The sequence below is a fragment of the Alligator sinensis genome, unplaced genomic scaffold, assembly GCF_000455745.1.
Source record: "Alligator sinensis unplaced genomic scaffold, ASM45574v1 scaffold318_1, whole genome shotgun sequence".
Lineage (NCBI taxonomy): Eukaryota > Metazoa > Chordata > Crocodylia > Alligatoridae > Alligator > Alligator sinensis.
The window spans coordinates 381068-389940 of record NW_005842421.1 but is presented as its reverse complement, the minus strand read 5'-3'; the positions used below and the strand labels follow the sequence as shown (position 1 = coordinate 389940).

At 41.8% G+C, this 8873-nt stretch overlaps 1 protein-coding gene across 1 annotated transcript in view; it reads left to right on the top strand.

The window, feature by feature from the left end:
• The first annotated feature begins 158 nt into the window (after positions 1–158).
• EMILIN2 (elastin microfibril interfacer 2) overlaps positions 159–8873 on the top strand; it is a 59508-nt gene continuing 50793 nt past the window's right edge. The window contains exon 1 of the mRNA XM_025211685.1: positions 159–283. The gene's annotated coding sequence lies outside the window, so the exon portion shown is untranslated. The remainder of the gene's footprint in view (positions 284–8873) is intronic.

Here is an 8873-nt window from a genome sequence, read left to right as displayed (position 1 = left end):
CAGCTGGGCTGGGCAGGGCGGGAGGACTGGCTGCAGCCGGCCAGTGACAGGGCTGGGGAAAGGGGGGTGATGGTGCCAAGGTCCTGGAGGGGCTTCTGTGAAGCGGGGGACTCCGAGATTGACACCACCGCCAGCTTCACTGGTGCCTCTGCCCCCCCAGAAACTGGTGTGCCCACATCGTGAACAAGAACGTGAGCTGCTCCGTGCTGGACGGGACCGAGGGCTACGTCCAGGCTCAGTACAGATGCGCCTGGAACCAGTTCCCCTGCCAGCCCGTGCCGCTGTGAGTACCACCGCACAAGCCCGCCCCGGTGCTCTCCCACCAGACGCCTCCGGCTTCCATAGCTGGGGTCCTCCCCGGAGCAGTGCCTGGCAGCCACTGGTGCCTGGGCCATGAGCTGCACTTGCCTTCCCCTTTCTGTTCCAAGCACAAGGCAGCTGAAAGTAATTAGAGCCGTCTTGCTCTCCTGCTCTCAGCCCAGGCACAGAGCGAGGTCGCTGGCACGGCCTGCTCGCACGGCTCCGAGATGTCCCGGCTGCGGGGCGCGGGCTGGCCACCGCCGGCGTCCTGTCATCTGTCTTTGGAGAGCAAGCACCTGCTGTGATGGGAGATGCACCCCTCGGTCTGGGATCACGGGTGCGCTCCCAGTGGCTTTGTGTTGCTCCAGGGAGGCCAACCCAGCCAGAACAGGATTGATGTGAGCTTTCTCTAGAGCAGCCAGCATGTACTGGTGAACCTGGGCCAATATGCCTTACAACATATGTTCCTAGCCTAGGCAGGAGCCAACGCAAAGTTTAGTGTAAATGGGGTGGGATGGGGGGAACCCCAGGCAAGACATACACGGCGTTTTAGCAATAGTCATTAATACATGATCGCATGGGCAGACCTAGAGGTTTGAAAAGGAGGGTGCAGCTGGTGAGGTGCTCCATCCCATAGAGTGCAACTCACATTTTTCTCCTCTTAAAATTAAACTAGAAGCTTTGCTAATATACTAGGGGCCTAGGGCCGTATTATTCGGTTTAAGATCAAAGCAGAAACAAGTGTAACTTCACTGGAATGAGTTAGAAACAATCTGCAGGATTGTGAGAGCTTCATTACCAGGACCAGCTAATAGACAGCAGAACTGCAGAACGGAGGGTAGCTTGACTGGTGAAACATCGAGACTGAGACCATTACAAAGGTGGGAAGGTTCTTAACACCTGTGGAATGAAGAGTTTAGAAGGGATCAGGTAGATCAGTGGTACTCAACTTTTTTGCCCGGTAGGCTGGATGGTCAGCACTCAGTCTGTCTGTGGACCAGATCTGGCTGGTGGTCTCAACTGGAGCCCAGGAGGGCACAGGCCCCATCTGGCCATGTGTGGGGTGGGAGGAGGCAGCCCAACTCCGATCCAGACTTGTAGTGGGGAAGGGGACTTCAAGCAGCTTTGCATTGGGGGGGGGGCTTGACCCAGCCCCAGCCTGGCCCTGCAGGGGGCAGGGAATATGGTCCAGCCCTGATCCAGGTGTGGAGAGGAAAGCAGGTGTGGCCTGGCCCCAGTGCAGGCATGGGGAGGAAAGGGGGCATGGTTTGGCCCCATCAGTCCTGTGGAGTGAAGGGGCATGGCTCGGCCCTAGTCCATTCACATGGATATGGGAGGGGGTTGTCAGTCCTGTTTGGGTAAGGAAGTACAACTGCCATGCAGGGCTTGGGGTTTGGGAATTTGGCAGGGGGGGAGGGTACAGCTGTATTAATGACCATTGCTTCCTCATTGTCAAATTTCCCAACTTGTGGGGAGCCTTGTGGGCCAGATGCACTCCTTGGAAAATGCTAGCTCTTGGTTATCCCTTGTTTTCTGATTGTGGAGAAATAACAGAGCAATTTTTCTGTTGCAAAGAGCTCAGAAAGACCACAACCTGTCAGAATGCTTTCATCATTATGGATACCTGTTTGACATCTCTGTGTTTATCTTGTCGGTCATGTTCGCACACCAAATAGTGCTAACAGTGTGTGGCATCCCATGGCACCCTTGGAAGGATCTTGAACCACTAAGAATCACTGTCTTAGAGACTAACTGGTGCAAAGAAGTATGACCATTCATTGGCAAGCCCCTACTTTATCAAATGCTGAGCCAGTTAGTCTCTAAGGTGCCCCATACTCTGCCTGACTTCAGATTAACACTGCTAATCACCCCTTTAGATGTGTGTTGCATTTAGATTGTGTAATCTAGTACAGTAGTATCCACAGACCAGATCTGGATCATGGGGCTGTATCTTGTGGCCCATGGGGATAGAGTTTAGCAGCAGCAGCAGCAATATTATTTGTTGTGGCTCCCTGTGCTGCAGCAAGCACTGCTCCTCCCACCACCAGATTTCTTCCCTGAAGACCAGATGACATGGCTTCAGGTCTGATTCATGGGATGCCCCACACTTCCAGAAATTTGGGGACATGACAAGTAGTAGCAGTGTTAATTGTTGTGGCTCCAGGAGCTGTGGCAATTAAAGCTGCCACCACTCATCACACTGCCAAATTTCTGGACCTGAAGGAAGCTCTGCAGGTTGAATGATATGCCTGTCCAATCGCCAATGTGATGAGGTAATAAGTAAGGCTAACCTCACTCTTTTGTGCAGGTGCATCATGAACAGGTCTAGGGTGGTGATACTTCCCTTCTATGCGGTATTGGTCAGGCTGCAGCTGGAGTACTGCATCCAGTTTTGGGCACTGCACTTCAGGAGGGATGTGGATAACCTTGAGAGGGTTCAGAGAAGGGCTATTCACATGGTTGAGGGCCTGTGGGTAAGATCCTGTGAAGACAGACCGAGGGACCTGAATCTCTTCAGTCTCTGCAAGCGAAGGCTGAGAGGTGATCTTGTGGCTGTCTACAAAGTCATCATGGGGGGGCGACACATTCATCATGTGGGTTCACCATGGAATAGGGGATACTCTGTTTACCAGGGCACCCCTTGGGGTTACTAGAAATAATGGCTGTAAACTAAAGTGGAGTAGATTTAGATTGGATAGCAGGAAGAAATTCTTTATGGTGAGGGTTGCCAAAATATGGAGTGGGCTTCCAAGAGAGGTAGTGCTTTCCCCTACCTTGGAGGTGTTCAAGAAAAGATTGGACAGGCACCTAGGTGGGGTTATTTGATCCCAGTGCTCTTTCCTGCCTAGAGCAGGGAGTTGAACTCGATGATCTGCAAGGTCCCTTTGGACCCTAGAAATCTATGGAATCTAATCTATGAAATCTATCCCTGGTCTAGTAGATAATGCACTCGAGCAGGAGAAAAGAGATTTGAGCTCTGATACTGACTTCCTCTGTGACCTTGTTAAATCACTTCACCTTTCTGTGTCTTGGCTTCTTCAAATGTAAAACAGTGAGAAGATACATTCTTCTGAAAGGATTTGAGATCCAGTGGTAACTGTTGTATACATCCAGTCCAACTCAGTCAGTGTGGACACTCGCATTGACTTTAATGAGATTGTATCAGACCCTAAGTGAGAGAATTATTATTTGTATTTGTTTCTGGGTAGACATGAGAAAATGAGGAATGTGACTGACACTTCAAGATGCAGAGTGACCCTGGCACTCTGACCCAGGCTAGTGATCCTGCAAAGTGCCCTTCTCCCTGGGGCGCATGATAACTTCATGTTGTATATCTAGCTTTTGGAAGATATTTCTTTTTGCCAAAAGTAGTTTGCTTTCTTAAAATAAAATAAACATTGGCAAGATCAAACAAATAACAGGAGGCTCCAGATACACACAGCTGATAGTGTCTGTGTAATTTCCCCAGCTGCTGCTTTTCATAGTGTTGAAATGACCATTGTAGAGTTGTGACATGGAAATGATAGATTGACATGACAAAATAAAATGTAGGTGAGGTGTATCCTTATTTGCACTGGTGCCTGTTGTTGAGCCTAAAACAGCAGTAAGTTAGAGAGTTTGAATGTCTTTTGAATGTCTTCTTCAGCACATTTGAAGTTAAGTCATTTAAGTATGGTAAGCCAGGTTTTTCAGAGTGTATTTGTGAATATGTACTGGAGGTATCCATTTTTAAGAAATGTAGACAGCTCTTAATCATTAATCTTTATTTTCTAAATCTGATTTGCTTTATATTGGTGAAGATAATTGGATAACCAGAATAAAAACTGCACCTTTATATATATTTTAATAAGAAGGTCTATAAAATATCTTTCAAGTTTCATATATTTTTCAGATATGAACAAAATATGGCAGAAACTTGGCTATGAAAGTTGCTGGAATATTATTTAAATAGTTCAGAATAAAAGTCCTGTAGTTTTAAAAGTATATTATGTGCGTGAACATCTCTGACTTTGACCAAGCTGGTTTTTTATCTATCACCAATTGTATGCTAGTTGCCTTAATGACACAGAATAAGAAAGGATCATATCATGAAGAATTTACAGTGTTTGGTACTGATCCTACATATTCTTACATACATATGTAACTTCACTTACCAGCAAGTGTCATTTAACTCAACACAATTACTTATGTGAATAACATGACTAAAATAGAATGTAAATTAGATGTTAGATGTCTAATCTAGTTGAGAGAGGAGTAGGACATACAAAAAGATAAAAAGACCAAAGCAAATGATTTGAGCAAATTTCTGTGAAATTATTTTTCCCATTTCCTTTGTGAATATACACAGAGAGATCATATAATTAAGTAAATTGTGTGTTCTACTGGGCCAAAGTAAAGGGTTCTGATTCTGATATCATGTATACCAGTAAAAATTGAGGGTAACTCCATCATAGACAATCGAATGAATGAGATTTCAATCAGGCGTAAAGTTTGTTATCTATGGCAAGATGTATGGATTTTGTTATTTTTTTTGCTCCTTGACAATCATAGATATGTCAGATTGGCTTTCTGTGTCCAACTTTAATGGTACAATTATATCCTCTCCATATCAAATTTATCAGATGTGAAGGAATGGTAATTCTGAACAATCTGATGATAAATTGGATTAGGCATACAAGGGCTAAAGTTAAGTATAAATATTATTTGATGAAATGTGACCATGCTTTATATATGTCAGTATCTGTCTTAAGCATCCATGATACACCTGCAATTTAGATGTTCTTCACATACAAGAATGGGTGACCTATATAGTATTAAAGCAATAGTGAACTGTTTTATAGAAATATGGGTGACCAAACCAAAGAACACGGACATCATTAAAAAAATATTGTTTGTCAAAAAAAATCTGTTGAAATTAGTGCATTGATAGGAAATTGAATCGTAACTTACCTTTAAATACAAGAAGTACTTTGCTAAATTGGTCAGTTAAAATATATCAGGTTTTTGTATCTCCTTGGGATTCCATGACTTGTATATATATTTTTATTCATTTGGGCCCAATCTATAGTTCTCGTAAAAAAGTTATTGAGTCTTTTTCTGGAAGTCTCGAATCTATTTGAATTCATGCTTAGGTATCTAGAGCAGGAAGAAAAAGAAGGAGAGAAAATGAATGGACACTTCAAAGTGTTGTATTTTTTAAGCAATGTATTAGATTTATTTTTCCAAATATATAACCAGCAAAGAGGGTGAGGGTAGGGAAGGAGAGAAAAAGAAACTTTGTAGTCAGTGGCAGATGGGAATGAAAGATTTACTTAAAAAGAGACCTTAATGAAATATTTATTTTTAATTTTAAAAAATCACTGTCATTTCTAAAATAACCAATATTTATTTTCTCTCTTTTGAAAGGAGATTAAAACAGCTTGACTCACTCAGTTTAGCAAAACAAAAGGTTAAGAGGGGGATATGATTATTTTTTATAAGTACACTTGCAAGGGTGTATAACAGGAAGGGAGAATGGCTATTTAAATTAAAGAACAATATAAATGCAAGACTGACTGAATCTAAACTTGTCACAGACACATTAATTTGGATATTATGGGAGATTTCTAACCTTGGAAGGAGTAAAGTTTTGGAATGGCCTCCTTCTAAATGGAGTAGTGAGTGCAAGGAGGCAGAATTGCTTCAAGATAGGGCATGATAAGTTTATGGAAGTGGTAGTTTGATGTGGCAAGGGTATTCTTGAAGTAGCAATTAGAGCATATGATACACAGGTTCAGATATTTGGTATCTCTGTGAAGTGTTTGAAAGGAAATGTTATCTCTCTGTGGGAGATGTATGATATTCTGTGCTTTGGGGCTTCTGCCGGTTGCCTATAGGAGCTAGGAAGGAATTTTCTCCACCCTCCTCTGAAGCGTTAGAAATTGGCCATTGCTAGAGGTGAGGGTTTGGCTCGTGTGTGCTGGTGTTTTTAACAGTACTGAAATACCTCTTAGGTGCTTAGGTCTTGTTCACATACTCAGATTCAAACCAAGTGGCAGATTTGGAGTCTGGAAGGAATTTTTCCCCCAGGTTACATCAGCAGGGACTCTGGTGTGTGTGTGTGTATACATATACATATGTGTGTTTATATATATATATATATATATATATATATATATATATGCACATACACAAAACATATATAAATATATATATATGTTTGTGTACACACATTTATTATTATTGTTGTTGTTGTTGTTATTATTATTACCCTGTGAAGTAGTTCTCTTCCTAGGATCATCTTAACATATTCCCTTTCAAGACATCACCCTTGCCTCCTACTCTGTAGGACGTAGTGTGCTTTCCCCCTCCCATAGGATGTTTTGTGACTGCGGTGCGTGTTAGGGGACAGACAGAATAGATGGTTTTTTAAATCTTTTTGGATAAATGCAGGCTTCCTGCAAATGTAGGGGATTGGACTCAGTACAGAATATCCCTTCCAGTCATATGTTTCTGCAGTTTTTCCTCCCTTTCATCATGTATTTGTTTACTTTGGTTTCTATGAGGGGGTTATTAGTGAGAGGTAGGTTAATACCATTATTATATATTTTAAAGTAATTATTATAAGAAAAATATATGGGCCTCCTGGGGTTCTATATAACATCAATGTAGTATTTAGTACATTTTCTACGAGGGATTCCATCGTGCAAAGACTGTAACAATACACATGCAACTGCTCCCTTTGATTTCTCTGGGACTGCTCATGTCAGTAAAGTTAGTTATGGGCTGAAGTATTTGCAGGATCAGGAGATATTGGGATGATCTAGTTGGGGATGGTTCTGCTCTGAGTAGAAGGTTGGACTAGATGACCTCTTGAAGTCTCTTCCAACCCTAATTTTCTATTATTCTATGATTCTATGATATATATTCTTACCCTGGTGGGAGAATAGATTTGATGGTCTTGTTCATTTTTAACTTCTGTAATCAGCACATGCTGAACAGAGATTATTTGATTCAATTGCAAGTAATTAGAAGAATTAGGAAAAAATGATCAATGAACAAAAATATTAAATAACTGAGTATGTTCAAATATCTCATCTAACAAGTATGTTCAAATCTTTTGTTGTTGAGTGAGTCATTGCCATAAATAAACCTAACTCCAAATTAACCATGGTGTAATAAACACTAACACAGTAATAACACAGATTGGATCTGCTAAAACAAAGACTATGAAACCACTAGAGACTCTAACAACTAGTATATATAATCCTTTAGACCAGGAGAAGAGACCATATCATTAAAATAATATGTAGCTCTGATGTAGCATCACACAAAGTGCCCTAATGAAAACATTCTAGGTAAAGATGTAAATATTATTTTGTTAAATGTAAATATTATTTTGTATAACTGATCCCTCTCCTTCCTCCTTTCCACATATAATAGGCCATTTCCTCCATTAGTGTCAATTGGGATTGCTGATTATTGTCTAATTTTTTTTTGGAAACTATTGTGAGCTCTTTATACATCTGCATGCTGGAGTTTGATCCTGCCCAGGGTAGAGTCCAGCCGAGCCAAGTATAGGCTTAACTTTTGGCTTTTGGACAGTCCTGTAGTAGTGAATGGGACTACTCAGGTGCTGAAAGTTAAGGACGTACTTAAATGCTTTGCTGGATCAGGGCCAGCACTCAGCACAAGGTAGGATTTGGCTCCATGGTACGCAAATCTGTGTAGGTTCAGGGCTTCATTCTCTAGCTTTCAAAAATCAGTATTCCACGAGAAGAGATCCTTCACAGTACCCAAAAAGAATTAAAATGGAAGGGGATGGGGGAGGAGAAAGGTGAGGACTGGTTTGCCTCTTTTCTTCAAATATATGGAACTGAGTTAGAGCTTATTCTTTTTATATATATATAGTTTAAAGAGGGCATTTTCTATGGGGTAGAATTCACTCCATGGGCTCCAGATAGCTGACTACCTGGAGAGTTTAGCCTCAGCGATGGTTCATTGAAAGTTGTAAGAAAACTTAAGTTCAGAAGAAATTTGAGCATCGTGGTGTTTGTGCTTGATAATCTTTGAGTGCCTTCTGGGTGGGATGAACTTTCCTGGCTGTCTCTCTCTGAGCCAGATATTTTGTATCTCTGTCTATACGCACAGCTAACAATTCTGTCTTTCTTCTTTGTGAATTGGACAGGGATTTTTCATTTCATACATCATTCATAGCTTGTTGCAATAATTCCAAAAATTCACAAACTCCCACTCAACTCACATAAACATCAACCATAATTATTTATATTAGTGTTTGTGTTTTCATGGTTTGAAAGTGATACTAACTGGAGGTCTGGGGCTCCTTCTGGTAAGCACTGTATCATAGCCAAAGTTACACTGCTGGTCCACAGAGATCTCTGACCAATGTAATACATGCATATAGGTACATAAAAAAATGGGCTGGAATGCACCTCCAAGGTTATCAGGTCCCATCCTGTCCATTTGCAAGCAACCATTTCTCTAAAAGGGTCTACAAAAACATCCACTCCAGCCCCTCTTGCATTCCACAGTCACAAGGAACCTTTTAAAAATGAGCCTACAATATGTCTCAG